Source organism: Rhipicephalus microplus, chromosome X (assembly GCF_043290135.1).
Source record: "Rhipicephalus microplus isolate Deutch F79 chromosome X, USDA_Rmic, whole genome shotgun sequence".
NCBI classification, from domain to species: domain Eukaryota; kingdom Metazoa; phylum Arthropoda; class Arachnida; order Ixodida; family Ixodidae; genus Rhipicephalus; species Rhipicephalus microplus.
In genome coordinates, this window is record NC_134710.1 from 353,675,552 (window position 1) to 353,692,938 (window position 17,387).

Genomic DNA, 17,387 nt, shown 5'->3' on the forward strand with positions numbered 1-17,387 from the left:
CGGCGACTGCTTCTATAGAATCTTAAGCGTCGCTAACTTTGCAGATTGACAGCGACAAACCCTGCAATCAAGGGCCAGCGGAATACGTCGAGGGTGTGGCTGCCATTGTTACAAAAACATTCAAGTGAAAACTTGTTTTTTTCTTGCGTAACGGCATCCCATAAAGAAAAACTTCTCGCCACATCGATGCCGCTTACTCACCGCAGTACCTTCGTCATTACGTCCAGAAATTCTGGAGGCTCTGCATGATGATCGGATACCTGGATACCTTGGGTTTTCTCTCCCGTTAGAGATATACAGTTTAAGTACTAATGTTCCCGCCTCACTGTCGACGTCACCCACTACGTAAAAACCTGCCGAGAATGTCGGCGACGGAAGACACCACCAACTAGGCCAGCTGGACTTCTGCGGCCCATCGAGCTACTTCACCAGCTGCTACAGCAAATCAGCATGGACCTCTGGGACCCTTCCCGACAACGAATTGCAGAAACAAATAGATCGTCATAGCTACTGACTACCTCAACCGCTACAGCGAAACAATGCGCTGCCTAAAAGCAGTGCCGCCGACATAGCGAAGTTCTTCGTCGAGAAAATCGTCCCTCGTTATGGTGCCCCAGACGTCCTCATTGCCGACATAGGTACGGCTTGGGTAAATTTAGGCACACAGCCTCACTCACGCCTTTTTGCCACACAGCAACACAAGCCGCCGCCAGACGACAGCATCGACGTCGCACACAAGAAGTGAGACACCATCCTTTCATACCTGACTTCGCATATCATACGGTGGTGCAGGAGACGAGACCGATGTCACTATACAAGTCGGTCTACGGAAAGAAGCCGTTCACGATAGTGGACGCTATGGTGCCCAACGTCGCTGACGAAGAAAGCCTCGACGTGACTGTGTACCTTAAGCGCACTGAAGAACCACGACAGCTCGCCCACCACCACATCAAGAACCAACAGATGATCGACAACACTTCGCGGAATACCAGCCTGGCGACCGTGTTTGGTTGCGGACGCTGATACGACTCCGTGGACTGAGCTAAAAACTTCATCGGTGGTACTTCGGACAATACAAGGTAGTTCCACGTCTTGGCGAATTCGACTACGAGGTTGTCCCTGACAGTATCACGAATATTGAACGGCACTATGCCCGACGTGAAGTCGCTCAAGTCATGCGGCACAAGCCGTTTCATTCCCGTAAAAGAAGCTAATGACTATTTTTGTTATTGCTTCTCGGTTATTGTTATTTATTGCCTGTAACTATATAATAATATACGTGCTTACTTTATTGGTAATATTATTGGTCTTCATGTATTTTTTACCACATGTTCTGTTTTGGGAAACGGGGTGATTATTTTTCAAAGGGGGGCAATGTCACGCGTGTTTCATATTTTCAAATATCTTTATTCGGTTTTCACCCTGCCCCGCCGCGGTGGTCTAGTGGCTAAGGTACTCGGCTGCTGACCCGCAGGTCGCGGGATTGAATACCGGCTGCGGCGGTTGCATTTTCGATGGAAGCGGAAATGTTGTAGGCCCATGTGCTCAGATTTGGTTGCACGTTAAAGAACCCCAGGTGGGCGAAATTTCCGGAGCCCTCCACTACGGCATCTCTCATAATCATATGGTGGTTTTGGGACGTTAAACCCCACATATCAATCAATTAAGGAAATGTGTATTGTAGAAGACAGCGGGATATGCAAGAATAAGGAATTCATCTTAGCAAAGATTACGATAACAGGTCGAATTTATAGTCACTAAAAATAGGGTTTGATAGGCAAATATAGGCAGACGGAAAACAGTTTACGGCCCCCAAAGTAGAAAATATAGGCCAATAAATTCTTGCAAAATATCGCAATTTTCGAAGAATGATTGATATGTGGGGTTTAATGTCCCAAAACCACCATATGATTATGATGGACGCTGTAATGGAGGGCTCCGGAATTTTTGACCACATGGAGTTCTTTAACGTGCATTCAAATCTGAGCACATGGGCCTAAACATTTCCGCCTCCTTCGGAAATGCAATTTTCGAAACAATACATGTGGGATTTGTGCCTACAGTAGGAAAGCAAGAATAAATGGTTTAGTTTTGGCACAAAGGCGCCAATGCCTCAGCGTAAAAATGTAATTTTTTCCCCGCAGTGCTTGCAGATATTGGTCTATCCTTTTATCGCCCAGCATACAGAATTCAGTGTCAACCGCTGAATAAACACGTTCAACGGTCTCTTTTTGAACAGCATGGCTAAGAAGGACAGCACAGCAGCAAATAACCAGACCACTAATGGCCCAGAAGGTTTCTTTAGTTTCGTATTAACCAGCTGTAATCACACAGCGTCAAGTTATCCTCTGTCGGTGAGCACCTCTAAAGGCCCTTCACCAGGTATGCGCATTTAGAGCAGGCAAACAAATGCATGCGCTGGGCGCTGACGATCCCGTCTGCCAAGGTTTTCAACACTATGTGCCCTTGGAAGAGGTTGAAAGTCAGACTGAACGCCGCTTACACTTTATCTCAAGGGCGCACCCCCCAACATGGTGGTGGTGTGCTCCTGCGCACGTCAATGTTGTACGGGGCACTGTAAGAATTATTTCAGGACCTCTTGTATTTAGTTCAATCTAGTGCTTCAACAAAAGTAGAAACATTGATATAGATATGTAATTATACAAATGGAATTAGTGTGCATTACTTATTTGTTTAAATTCGTATAGAGCGAGATGCTAGACTAAGTAGCCTCAATCTCGTTTGCGTTGGTGTCCTCGCCGTTCTTGCATGGGGCCGGTGCCAGTCCTGACAGTGCTTGGCGTGTTTTTGGTGCCTCGAAGCTTAGAATAGCTCCAATGATGTGCCAGTTTGTATTGTGGTCAGTATACATGATCCATGCCACCCTCTCCAAACGTGCATACAAACGAGGATCCATCCCACAGATACCGTCAGTACAATGAATAAAATGCCGAAAGGACTAACAAAGCTTGCATACACAACTTTGCTTGGGCATGTAATGTGAATGTAAGCTTGCCAGCGCATGACGTGTGGATGCATCTGCGTCATGTGATCTCTCGACTTCGAGTTGCTCCGACCCTGATGTGGGCAAGCAAGGAATTTATTTTTGGAAGTCTACACCAGGTTATTGGTAAATGCTTCCAGCTGACCTTCTCACGTCATGTTTTCGCGGATAATAATGAAGAAATGAAAAGTTTAGTCTCGTACAAAGGTTTTTATTGGACACGCAACAACTTCCAGTGTCTAACTAAAATTTCAGCGTACTTCAATAAGTAAATGACAAACAAAACAAAAAGAATGTAGTTAGCTGATTTTTTTTACATACACTTCACTTTCCCTCTATGACACTCCACGTTCCCGCATTCGTTCTCCTTGGTCAGGTGGCTGCCCACAAGCACCTCTTGTTCCTACGCCTGCAAGTAGATGCCAGGAAGACGCTGAGCAGACGAAGCGACACGGTTGAATACACGTGTAGGGGCTAATCGGTCTTCCTATTGGCTATAGGGGGTCTTGTAGCCTTGACAGCAGAGAAAGCAACTTTTAAGACTGAATATAGGTTCTAGCCCATACCACTTAGAAAGTTGAACTTTGCCCATTAACGTGAATACCCGTCGCCAATTGTACTCGAAAGTAAAACTTTAGGTTAAGTAGTGTTCATAAAAGCACCGATAAAAAAGATAGCTATTTATTGGCGCCTAAAGAAAATTATTCATGAACGTAATAATAGGCGGGTATGGGCACAACAAAAGCTATAAAAGTCCTTCTTATTCTATCATTGAAGCACATATATTAATCTGGCATGGTATGAATGCAAGAAACAAAATTGACATTGGCCTTTTCCGCTATCTAGCTATAGGACAGTGTACAAAACTTTTTTAATCACGTGAATTCAAGCAGCATTGTAGCGTGAGCAACAAAAGTACAATCTGGGCACTCAAATTTACTGCGGTATAGCTGTTTGATATAAGACGTGTGTCAAACTTGCAATATATTTACGTGAAATATTTTGTTAGAACAGCCATTCTGTTCAATGCAAGTGCTGAGAAGGTTTGCTTCAAAGCCTAAAGAAAGATAAAGGGCATGTTTAGCACTGGCTGGTTTAGTTTGAACATTTATTACAAGAGAAATTCCGAAACAAATATGATTCGAAAGTTCGTAGTTACTTTGACAATGGCTCTATAGCGTCTGCCTAACTCATTGATTTTTGCTCATTATGTGAAACTTAGCGTTAACGTCACTTCTTTAAATTACACTCAAATTTCTTCATTTTTGATCAATCAATCGATCACTCATTTAATCAAAGAACTTTTTTTTAAAAGAAACAAAAAACAAGCATTTACAGATTAAAAAGGGGGCCAGAAAAAAAGCTGTCCAGCGACAGCTTTGCAAAGCCCCAACCACCCTTCGGTGGTGAAGCGGGAGGGTACAGCACTTGATCTCAGAGAAGACAAAAAAAGAAAACGAAAATTATGCAAAGAAAAATGCTAGACACTTGAAGTATGCGTTACAATGTAGAATGTACAATTCCTTACAAATGTGCATGCGCATACAATAGATAATATAAAGTATATAAATAATGAATGAGACAGTAAAGCAACTAGCAGGACACGTGTAGGATCCATTGTGAGTAAAATCACGTTCAAATAGTTACGTGAACAGCCCTCTAATTTTTATGTGTTGAATAAATCATCTGTTCGTTGCATTTTGAAATAGTTTAATGCTGTTGGAACGATGTTTCGGGTGCGTTGCGCTTCATAGTGTGTGCATGAGTATGCAACGTGCCAAAATGATTGGTGTCGGACGTGATGAGTAACTTTATTGATTGATATGTTGAATTTAACGTCCCAAAACCACCATATGATTATGAGAGACGCCGTAGTAGAGGGCTCCGGAGATTTTGACCACCTGGGGCTCTTTAACGTGCACTCAAATCTGAACACACGGGCCTACAGCAATTCCGCCTCAATGTGATGAGTAACTTCGTTTTGTTTCTGGTTGGGGAGCTCAATAAATGTGTCCAATTACCAGAGTGCAGCCTTTTTATTACAGTAGAGTGATTTGCAAGTATATCAGATTTCAGCAATTGATGTAAAGACAATCGCTAGGACAGGAGCAGAAAGCCGCCATTATAGCTGTTTGACAAAGGCTGCTGACCCTAGAGAATAAAGATAAAGAAGAAAAATGTTGAACCACCTGATGATAAAAGCCTGAGCCATCTTTTGGTCACACGTATATATCTCATAATACAAGGTACTTCGTACGATGTGTCGGAAACGCACATACTGATAACCCTCTCCTACGGATGATATCAAAATACAGATACAAGTTACCCGATAGACACTGGCAGATCATTAAGGTTTTACATCCTCCCCGACCTTCCCAAGATTCTTAAATTTTCCCAACAGCATGCAGAGACACTTCGAAAAAGGTAATCAGTGGTTTAACCCTACCAGCAGTCCCGCCTTCGTGCCCCCGAAAAAAGAAATGTGGTTATCAATCTCGGAAAAACTATTGAATACAGTATGTCAAGTACAATTATATTCAATGTTTAAAGCCCTGTTTTATGCTTAGTACATACATAAAAAAACGAAGCCACAACCCAGCCGACGATTCAGCAATTTGGAGCACCAACCCTGGCACGGTTAGTTTTTTTCTGTGTGCGCCATATGAAGTTTGCGCCCACCCAAGCAATAAACCATACATTCGTTTCCCGACTGCTCATAGGTATGCGGAGATTGCAGAATAAGGAAAGCAAACAATAGCTGCATCATCGTGGTGCCACTCCATTCGTCTCTTGTTTTGTGTCCAGCCTACACTATTCCACTTGAACTACACACTAACTGAACCTATAATTTACCGTTGTGAAAAGGCTGCGCAGACCAATATAATGTCCATATCAGCAAAACCGAGTGCTCTCCTGCCTCTGCCGAACCCAACATCATAGCCATTAGGGCATGCGATGCTAAACATGAAATTTTGTTCCTTTGATTTGTTATTTTTGTTGTCTATTAGATTATTTGTACTCTCTATACTTCTACCTTATAGGTGGGACAGTTCATGTCACATCTCTCTTCCGAGGCCCAGCCGGGACTTCGACTGGGTGTGTGCTTCATCGATGCTTGTAACGAGCAAGACCTGTCCAACATTGGCCGCACTTGTGAGTCACACGTCTGAATACAGTTTTTCGCAAAGAGGCTACGTAGTCTTTCACTAATGCCTGTATAAGATGGTCCCCGTATTCTTGGAGAAATATAAAAAAGGGACATTTTCACTTAATTAGGCATCCTGATCCGCATCACTAACTCACACGCTATATACGCCCTTTAGTATTCATATATTAATCCTGTAGATTCAAAATCAGTGTCCAAAAGTATTTAACTATGAGCTGTTCAAATTTGTCTTGCAAACATCATTGTAAAGTGAGCTCCGTAAGTCTTTGCGTGAATTTCTCCAAGTCAAGTTTTACCTGCACTGCTGTCACCATGAAGTTGTGATAAAATTTTGTAGCGTGCCGCAACCCCAATATTATTATGAGACACGTCGTAGTAAAGGACTCACGATTCGTCTTTAACGGCCTGTTTTGTAGAAGTGAAACGTCTTAGACTCGCACTCCACCGTCGAAACTCCCTGTGCGGCACAGGCATACCGAGCAAAACAACAGGCCCGCGAGCGTAGTGGCAGATGGTTTGCGCTGTGCTGCGCCTGCGGCACAGTCACTCGCTCAGTTGTTCCTGCCACCTAGCGCAGAAGACGCTTTCCCCACCTGCTCCCCATCCTAACGCAAGCCAGCGCCGATATTAGATGCATATTTGTTTGGGTCGCATTTCTAAGCGGCTTTGTTCCTGCATTGTATTCGTACACGGAACTCTGCTAGTTTTTTTTTTATTCAAAACACCTTTAGTTAATTCTGGCGAACTTGAGCAAATCCTTTTATCTGTTTGTCTAGCCGACTATCTTTAGCGAGGTGCATAAAAAACTTGGTATCTCTTAACTCGACAAATCAACAAAAAGTATATAAGTAGTCGTATAATTGAAATCTTAACTTATTTGCCTTGAAAGACACAGTTTTAGGAACTCGGTGTTCTTGCGGCTCTTTCACTAGCTTCATATATACTGTCATAATATGTGCTGCGCGGGCGCGAAACAGAAACTAAAAAAACGACAATAGTGTGCCGTGCGGTGGCGAAGAGGATGTGATGTGTGCGTGTATGTGCCGGGCGGTGCCTACGAGGAAGACGAGAGCTCGTGAGGCGCGGCCTCGAGGGTGGGTGACCCGTGCCTTCGGCAGTGCGCGAGGTACGTCGTTCGAGGCAGGACTACCTCGTTGGGCGTCTGGCCCATAGGTACGGCCCAGGCCACGTCGCGACACTCGTACTAGCCGAGTGGACAGCTCAGCCTCCGCTAGACGACCGGTCTAGGAGAGCTGGCGCCTGGTTCCTGAACCTGTCCTTGTCCCGCTGGTCGTGGAGAGCTGGCGCCGGGTGCCTGAACCTGCCCTTGCGCCGCTGTTCCAGGAGGGCTGGCGTGGGTTCCCGAGGCGGACTACAGGTGCTCAAGGGCACAACTCTCCGCCGCCGGAACACGTGAGTCGTCGGCTCCAGTTCGTCGACAGTGGCGCTGAGCCACTGGAGTTCGACGCGGCGACCCTGCGTCTCCCGACTTCGTCACTGCAGGTGACGACGCCGCCCATCGTCGACTTCGCCACTGAATGTTGCCGACGGGGCATCAACGACGGCCCAGGCTACTACCCCGACGACCTGAACTGTAGGCCGAACGTTCTAATTATTCATTTAGTTTAGCCGCGTGTTTTTGTGTTAGGAACTTCGTAATGTGTGGGTTGTCCATGTGTGAAGGGTACAATAGAAGTTGGACGTGTGTTTGTGCACTGGCGCGCTGTCTGATTCTTTCTGGAGCGGTCCTGCCCCTATAACATCACAAACTGGCGAGCCTGCCAGGATCCGCTCGTTAAACCAGGGAAAGAAGATAGTTTCGCTCAAGGCAGACACACGTTCAGACTGCACCATGGACTTGGAAAAACTCGCCGCTATAGGGCTCCAACTAGGGTTCTCGGGTGCAGAGCTAAACAAGTGGATTGAGGCCCAACAGGCTAAGCTAAGGGATGAGAGAGCTGCAGAGCGAGAGGCAGCCAAAGAAGCTGAAGAGAGGCAGCGTGAAATTCGGCAGCTTAAGCTAAAGCTTCAGGAAGGAGCTCAGAATATGCCTGTAGCAGCTAATGACGCTTTGACTGCGCCCAGCACCTCCTCACCCCTCAATCCGCCGAAGTTACTGCCTGTATTTGACGAGAAACGCGATGATCTGCACGCGTATCTGCAGCGATTCGAGCGCGTAGCCACAGGACAGGATTGGCCGCAAGAAAAATGGGGTCTCGCTGTTAGCCTGTGCCTAACGGGTGACGCGTTAACCGTGATAGGCCGAATGACTGCCGCTGATTCGCTGGACTACCAAAAAGTAAAGAAAGCGCTACTGCAGAGATTTCAGTTTACGGCTCAAGGCTACCAAGATAAGTTTCGGAAAGCACGAGCAGCAGATGGTGAAACTGGACGACAGTTAGCAGCAAGAATTACCAGTTATTTCGACCATTGGATAGACATGGCAAACGTATCCCAAACCTATGAAGGTCTAAGGGATCACGTAATCTCTGAGCAATTCTTGCGTTGTTGCCATCCAAAGCTGGTTGTTTTCTTAAAAGAGCGAGAATGCAAGTCACTAGATGAACTCGCTAATTTGACGGATCGCTTCCTTGAGGCGCAGAATTTGACTAATATAGGAAAAGGTCCTGACCCCGCGAAAGAATTCAGTGGAAAGCCTACCGAAGCGTCGCGGAAACCGCAACTCAAGTGTATCCTGTGTCATCGTTTCGGACATTTGGCTCCTGACTGCCGCAATCCACCTAAGCAGATGCTGAAATGCAAGTTGTGCGGTAAAACGGGACATGTCACAGAAACTTGCCGAAACCAGCATGGGAACAACAAACCGAGTTCTTCGTGCGCATTTAGCGAACCTGACTCTGCCCGGGCTGGTGCTAGAAAAACAGCCAAGCGTCCAGGAGGGAAGATTCCTTGCTCAAGTCACCACGACGACAAGAACGTGCAGGGTACAATACGTTTCCTGGCCGACGGGATGCCAGTGGTCGAAGGTCTGCTGCTAGGAAGAGAGGTTCGAGTCTTACGCGATACGGGATGCAACACGGCAATCGTCCGACGGGAGCTCGTTCCTGATGTGTGCCTGATAGGCAAGAAAATCAGTGTCGTTCTCCTAGACAGGTCAACTAGCCATCTCCCGGAAGCTATTGTACAAGTCAACACGCCGTACTTCACAGGGATGCTGAAAGTGGCTTGTATGGATCAACCCCTCTATGACCTTGTGCTGGGAAATCTTCCAGGCGTCAGAGAACCATACGATCCAGATTCTGACTGGAAGCAGGCGACTCATACCCAGGTGGATGAGTTACCTGCGCAAGCACACCCGACCAAGTCACCTGTCACCTCAAGATCTGCTTCTTCAAGCGTGGCAAAAACCAAAGCCAATCAACAAGGTCAAGAAAATATCAGGCCTTTGTACGTGTCAACAACGCTCTTACCTGACGTTACCAGAGCCCAACTCGCCGAGGAACAGCGAAATGACCCGACACTCAAAGCTGTCTTTGCTAAAGTGAATAAAGAGTTCAAATCGGGAAAGGGCCACTGTTACGATTTCATCGAAGATAAAGGATTGCTTTATCGACGCTACCGCCTTGCCACTGGCAGGACGTTTAAACAGCTGGTCACTCCGAAAGCGTTCCGGGTAGGCATACTGGACATTGCTCATGGCAGTATGATGGCGGGACACCAAGGCATCAAAAGAACTACTGATCGTGTCCTAGAAGAATTTTATTGGCCTGACCTGAACGGAGACGTAAAGCGCTTTGTCAAGTCTTGCGACAAGTGCCAGAGAACTACCCCTAAAGGAAAAGTTGGAGTCGCACCACTAGGCAACATGCCTCTTATCCGGACACCTTTTGAAAGGGTCGCGGTTGATTTAATCGGCCCATTTTCACCAAGATCAGACCGTGGGAACCGATATGTTCTGACACTTATCGATTTTGCGACTCGCTACCCGGACGCTGTAGCATTGCCCGCAATCGATGCAGTTCACATTGCGGAAGCACTCATCGAGATTTTTTCCCGCATCGGCTTGCCAAAGGAAATCGTCACCGACCAAGGGGCAAGTTTTACCTCAGAATTAATGAACGAGGTTAGCAGGCTTCTCTCCGTGAAGATGCTAAAGACAACCCCATATCATGCGATGGCGAACGGTCTCGTGGAGAAATTTAATGGCACCCTGAAGACAATGCTAAAGAGAATGTGCCAAGAGAGACCTCGATCTTGGGACAGGTACCTAGCTCCGCTACTCTTTGCATATAGGGAAGTTCCACAGACAAGCCTCGGGTTCTCTCCGTTTCAGCTCATTTACGGCCGCCACGTCCGAGGACCGCTAACCGTGCTGAGAGAACTGTGGACAAATGAGGGGCTAGACGCAGAAACGCGGACGACTTACACCTACGTCTTTGATTTGCGCAATCGCCTAGAGGAGACTTGCAAGATAGCCCATGAACCGCTGGAGAAGGCTCGGGTGAAGCAGAAAACCTATTATGACAGGAAAAGTCGCCCTAGAAAATTATGCCCAGGCAACAAGGTTTTAATTCTGCTCCCGACTGACTCCAACAAGCTGTTAATGCAGTGGAAAGGGCCGTTCCAAGTCATCGAACGGAAAAATGATGTCGACTACGTCATCGATGTGTTTGGGAAAAACAAGATTTTTCATATCAACATGCTCAAAAAATACGAAGAGCGCGAATTGACGGAACCACAACAGGTGTCAGTTGTTGCAGAGCTCCACGAAAATCTCCCCGAAGAAGAAGACGAAGTCAAACAAATGCCCATATTGAGCTTGTATCGCACGCAGTTCAGCACGGATGTCAAGCTATCACCACACCTCACTGCTCAACAAGTTCAGAATGTGCAAGCACTTTTTCAAGAGTATGCGGACATTTTTTCTGACTTACCAGGGAAAACAGCACTCGTGGAGTGTTCGCTACGTCTGACCTCCAATAAGCCTGTGCATGTTCCGCAGTACCCCATCCCCCTTGCCTTGCAAGAAAGAGTAGAAAAGGAAGTGCAAGAGATGCTGAAACTCGGTATTATTGAGCGGTCTCAGTCGCCGTACCACGCTCCCATTGTCGTGGTGAAGAAACCGGACAACACGATTAGGTTGTGCATAGACTTCAGAGAATTGAACAAGATTCTGGTCCCCGACTGCGAGCCAATACCACGCATCGATGTAGTTCTTGCACTTGTTGGACAAAAGCAGTTTTTCTCCAAATTTGATTTCACGAAAGGATACTGGCAAGTACCGATGGATCCAAACAGTCGTGAAAAAACTGCTTTCTCCAGCATGTCTGGGCTCTATCACTTCCTCTACATGCCTTTTGGCATTAAAACGGCGCCAGCAGTATTCGCGCGCCTTATGAGATCAGTACTGGGTGGTGTTGACAACGTTCACCATTATTTCGACGATGTCATCATTGCGACCGATACTTGGCAAGAGCACATCGACACCCTCAGACAAGTTTTTGAACGAATTAACCAAGCTCACCTCACCATAAAACCAAGTAAATGTGAGATAGGAGAGCGAAGCATATCCTTCTTGGGACATCGAATCGGGGAGACTACAGTTGAACCGCTTCTCAAAACGCTAGACAAGATTCTTGCCGCAAAACGACCTACAACCAAGAAAGCAGTGCAGTCGTTTCTTGGCTTGACCGGCTATTACAGGAAGTTTATACCTAACTACGCCGAACTGACCAAGCCGCTGACGGACCTTACAAGAAAGGGACAAAGCCACACTGTTTCATGGGGCGCACATCAAGAGGAAGCGTTTACGGCCCTCAAGAAGAAGCTCGGTGATGCTCCCATCCTCCTCGCTCCCGACCTCTCGAAGGAGTTCGTTCTTCGTACGGATGCCTCCAATACAAGCCTGGGCGCAGTATTGCTCCAGATGGGAAAGGGCCAGGTGCTGCATCCAGTTGCTTACGCAAGTCGTAATTTATTGCCCCGAGAAACCCACTATTCAACAATAGAACGGGAATGCCTTGCACTTGTTTGGGCAGTGCAAAAATTTCATATTTACCTCTATGGCAAACCTTTTGTCATTCAGTCAGACCACCAACCATTACAGTATTTAAATTCCGCCAAACACGTGAACAACAGAGTGTTGAGGTGGAGTCTCCTTATGCAGGAGTACTCATTCACAGTTCATTACATCAAAGGTTGTGACAATGTTGGAGCCGACTACTTGAGTCGCGCATAACTGCCGTTTAGGTAGCAACGTGGTTCTTAATACTACTAGCCCTCAGTCGTGAATAGTTGACTCCTAGTTGCGACATAGCAACCCTACTTGTACGGTAGTTTTCCAACCGAACTGTAAGCAGCCTTCTGTGAACATTCTGCTACTATGTACATGCGACCCCTAAGACAATGCAGTGCAGTGCAGGGACCGTGCAGTGACCGTGCAGTGCAGTGACCATTCGTTCGCCCCGCGCCCTTGTAGTAGAATAGTTGCAAACAACTTTCTCGGAAAAGGGGGTGATGTCATAATATGTGCTGCGCGGGCGCGAAACAGAAACTAAAAAAAACGACAATAGTGTGCCGTGCGGTGGCGAAGAGGATGTGATGTGTGCGTGTTTGTGCCGGGCGGTGCCTACGAGGAAGACGAGAGCTCGTGAGGCGCGGCCTCGAGGGTGGGTGACCCGTGCCTTCGGCAGTGCGCGAGGTACGTCGTTCGAGGCAGGACTACCTCGTTGGGCGTCTGGCCCATAGGTACGACCCAGGCCACGTCGCGACACTCGTACTAGCCGAGTGGACAGCTCAGCCTCCGCTAGACGACCGGTCTAGGAGAGCTGGCGCCTGGTTCCTGAACCTGTCCTTGTCCCGCTGGTCGTGGAGAGCTGGCGCCGGGTGCCTGAACCTGCCCTTGCGCCGCTGTTCCAGGAGGGCTGGCGTGGGTTCCCGAGGCGGACTACAGGTGCTCAAGGGCACAACTCCCCGCCGCCGGAACACGTGAGTCGTCGGCTCCAGTTCGTCGACAGTGGCGCTGAGCCACTGGAGTTCGACGCGGCGACCCTGCGTCTCCCGACTTCGTCACTGCAGGTGACGACGCCGCCCATCGTCGACTTCGCCACTGAATGTTGCCGACGGGGCATCAACGACGGCCCAGGCTACTACCCCGACGACCTGAACTGTAGGCCGAACGTTCTACTTATTCATTTAGTTTAGCCGCGTGTTTTTGTGTTAGCAACTTCGTAATGTGTGGGTTGTCCATGTGTGAAGGGTACAATAGAAGTTGGACGTGTGTTTGTGCACTGGCGCGCTGTCTGATTCTTTCTGGAGCGGTCCTGCCCCTATAACATCACAAACTGGCGAGCCTGCCAGGATCCGCTCGTTAAACCAGGGAAAGAAGATAGTTTCGCTCAAGGCAGACACACGTTCAGACTGCACCATGGACTTGGAAAAACTCGCCGCTATAGGGCTCCAACTAGGGTGTTTGTCCACTGGCGCGCTGTCTGATTCTTTCTGGAGCGGTCCTGCCCCTGTAACATCACATATACCAGAATTGATATGCCGAGTCTTTTATATATGATTACTTTAGCGCTAGCAAGTCTTCACTCTGTATCTTCTTCTCAATCCTAATAAAGGAGGTATATGGCTACATTGGGCCTGATAGTTTGGGCGAATGGAGGAGGGGGTGGTTTCTGTGACTAAATGTATGAGTGAAGAGGGAACAAACGTTGCGGGAATAAAAAAACAATATATGGAAGGGGTGGGGAGGTGTATATGTTATGTGCACGTGTCGCTGAATCACGGTTGTCAGAAGTCAATAATGGTAGGTTTGAAATTCCTAGACGGCTGGCTTAACTCACGTCGGTTAACTTTAATACACAAAGAAAACCACTGCTAGATAAGCCTTGCTCTAGAATCAAGCCTTGTTCTAGAAATTTTAGCGGTTGTGATATGATTGTGACGCACGCCGTAGTCGAGGGATTCAGAAATTTCATGCTTAGAATTTCTTAATCCACTAGAAATTATCGCATAGGTGAGTACACCTTATGCCTTCATTGGAGCTAATGTGATCTTAGCTCATTCATATCGTATTCATTTTTGAGGTTGCCTAAAGACTGCTGGTCCTCTTAAAAAATAACACGCTAAAGCGTGAAAAATGGCATTTGTCCAACTTTGTCATCCCGCAAAACTTTATTGTTATGGTATGAAGTGCGGGCTTGAATTAAAATTCTTACTATATAAAGGTGAATCCGTACCTATTAGTACTGCCAATGCCATTTAAATAAAAAAAGTGCAGTTTTCACACACGGGAGGGGGGGGGGTATATTTACAGCCTTTGGCTCAAGTTTTTTACTGCCTGGTTATTTTTTCTAAATTGTGGCTATTTTTGGTCTTTTTCACACGGAAACCCTGCGCGTCAGCGCTGAGGACGTTGTCGAAGGCACGTTGTCCTTTGTCCTAATTAAACGTAATATACTAACTGAGGAACATAAATGAAATGTAGCACTTCTTAGCCGATGGTTACAGTTAATAATGCCAATAGCTTAGATGCTTTATCAAAAGCGAAAACTGAAGGTCAGCCTCAGCACCCAGACCATCGCGAACGAGTGATAGAAATAAACTATGACGCGATAACGTACCATATGACGTCCTCATGGCGTCACGCGACACAACTTTTCATCATGACATGACTTCCCAGGTGATCACAAAGGCAATGCAAAATAGGATGCCTACTCTTCCCACGCCGCTCTGTGCGGGGTCGTGACATCGGCGCCATGTCGATGCCCAAGTTTCAGAAGAATATGGCTGGCGCATTGTTGTAACAAGCCTTCTTTCAATAGAGAAATGAACTTCCAGATATCTGTTTCGGACTGCAGAAACCAAGCCAATGCAGAAACCAAGCCGCTGACACGCACGTGAGGTGCGAGTGAAGGAAAGGGTGCTTAAACAGGGAACCAGAGCTGAAGCTTCCATGGCTGCCCTGGCGGTCAAAGCGCGCGCTTTTCAGCCGCTCCCGCAGACGAGAGTGAAGGCTGGTATGGGTTGTGGGAGTGCGCATCAACCTAACAAAACCAAAGGGTGCTGGCGGTGCTGCTCCGTATGTAGAAAGAAGGAAAATGTATCCATCTACGCCTTTACTTAGTATTCATAATATTAGGAGAGGAAGTGGCGTTGCATCCAAGCGCTCGAGCAAAGAAAGTTCTGCTGTCGCTTTCTTGGCTATAGTGGTGTCGGGCTGGTTTCTAAACCAAATGGCGTGTGTCTGCTGTATTGATTAAAAGATTATGATCGCTGCCAGTTGAAACCAAGGCCAAATAGTAGAATTTAAATACGTTTTGCCGGAAATAAAACGAGTGTCTTATGCAGCGTATGGCGTATGTATTTTTTTTGTCTGGCCCACTTAGCGTTGAGGCGTCCACCTCAGGAAAAACGCAGTTACTCATACATTCATTCATCTGACGAACATCCCCAAGCCATTGACCAAACTTTATCTGATGCTATCGCGTGAAGCGATTGATACGAGAGGCAGGTAGTCTACATTATTTCTAAATTGTTACGTGTATAGAGGACAGCTGCCTTGTCTACAAAATGAGTGTTGGGGCACGTTCACCTAACTACTGAGTTGTTGTAAAAGATATTCCCTCGGTGAATACCCTATGCTGAGAGGCCTATACACAACTTAATTTGTACTGAAAACAGGGTTCTTGTTACGAGCAAAACAGCGGACTGCTCGAAGCTTAGCTTTCTGGAGTCAACCGATGCAGTGAGATTATTTTTGAGTGGATGCCGTGGCAAAGTAACATCGGAATGTATGCCTTGCTGGAGAATTATCAAATGTGTTTGATTTAGACTCATCGTTTAGTTCACTTAATGCACAGTTTCAGATTTTCCGCTTGCCTGTGTCGACGTAATCTAAAGGTGTTTGTTCGAAATCAATAATTGCTAGCCTGTTGTGTGCCAAACAAGATATAATTTTGAGGCACCCTGTAGTCTGGGTATCAGGACTAATTGTGACCGCTTGGGGTTCTCAAATACGCCCATAATTCTTGGATCACGGGGGCTCTTTTTATTCCATTTCCATCGAAGGGTGGCAGCCTTGGTCACTAATCTATCCCAGCCCTGACAAATAGCAGAGCGACACCACACGTGCTATGTGCACACATTGCTTTGCCTAATCAAGGTCCCCGTGCATACTTACCGCAGACAGAGCGTACATACGATGCCGGAAAAAAATTGCCGCAGCTACCACTTACTTTGTTTTTGTTTCTTTTGTTTTAGTACAGATGTGGGAAGCGTGGTATCTTCGTAGCATAGACTTATTGACGGGGGCTTGTAAGCCTGCAGTAGCTTTAATACAATACCCAGCACTTGACCGGAAGTTAGGGATGAGGGAGTTGCCACATCTCAGCACACCCCTGTACCTTCGATGCCATATGCATAGACGGAGTCCACTTTGCAGGGCATCTTTCCATTTTTTGAAATTTTTTATGTGAGAGTAGCCTTCGGAGGGTATTTTTTTTAAAATCACAGTGCAGTGTTATTGGCACAATGGCTTTTCGGGCTGTTCGCCCCAAAATAAAGCACACCAGCGGCAAAACGCGTGCTCTCACCGGGGTACATTGCGGCCGGCCATCTGGGCGTGAGTGGCTGACTTGTGTCGCGACTCTCCGCCAGGTGCTCTTTTTTGGTGCGCCACCTATCCAGCACTTTCACCAATGTCATAAAGGGTGCTTACAAGCACAAACGACAGGGCAGGAGGGGACAGGAGCTCCTTCGGCTCCGCAGCCTAGCGCCCACACGACATCAACCACCGAAATTGCCGATATACAATCAGGAAGACTTGGACTTGCCCCAGCATGTCTCTAAAGTGCTTTCGTTGGGACCGAAGTTTGCGGTGGAGCCTAAGCGTTCCCCGCACGACCTTTTGGCTACCGTACGACGAGTCTCTCGGCGTGCTTCACCAGAAGAGCAAGACCGCCGCATAGCGGACGGCGTAGATGTCCTAAGTCGGTGTAAGGCGAGCCTTTCGACTCCTCCGGTAAAATGCGGTGCAGATTTTATGAAGGAGCATACATTATGTGTGTTACCTGCTGCCAAGGAGGGCGGCTTTGCCATAATGTTCCTTAAAAAGTACCGGGAAAAAGCTTGTCGCACAGTTGCGGCCCTTTTTAATTGTCATGCTGAAGTGTCGACGAAAGAGCTCAAAAGTAAATAAGAGCCTGCTTCGCAAGTTAAACCTTGTGAGTGTCTTTAAGAATATGTCAGATG

The 17,387-nt window shown here is 47.0% G+C and overlaps 1 long non-coding RNA gene across 1 annotated transcript in view; it reads right to left on the reverse strand.

Annotated features, from left to right (window-relative positions):
- Positions 1-3,204: 3,204 nt before the first annotated feature.
- LOC142776345 (uncharacterized) overlaps positions 3,205-17,387 on the reverse strand; it is a 266,778-nt gene continuing 252,595 nt past the window's right edge. The window contains exon 4 of the long non-coding RNA XR_012887466.1: positions 3,205-3,413. This is a non-coding gene — a long non-coding RNA (uncharacterized LOC142776345). The remainder of the gene's footprint in view (positions 3,414-17,387) is intronic.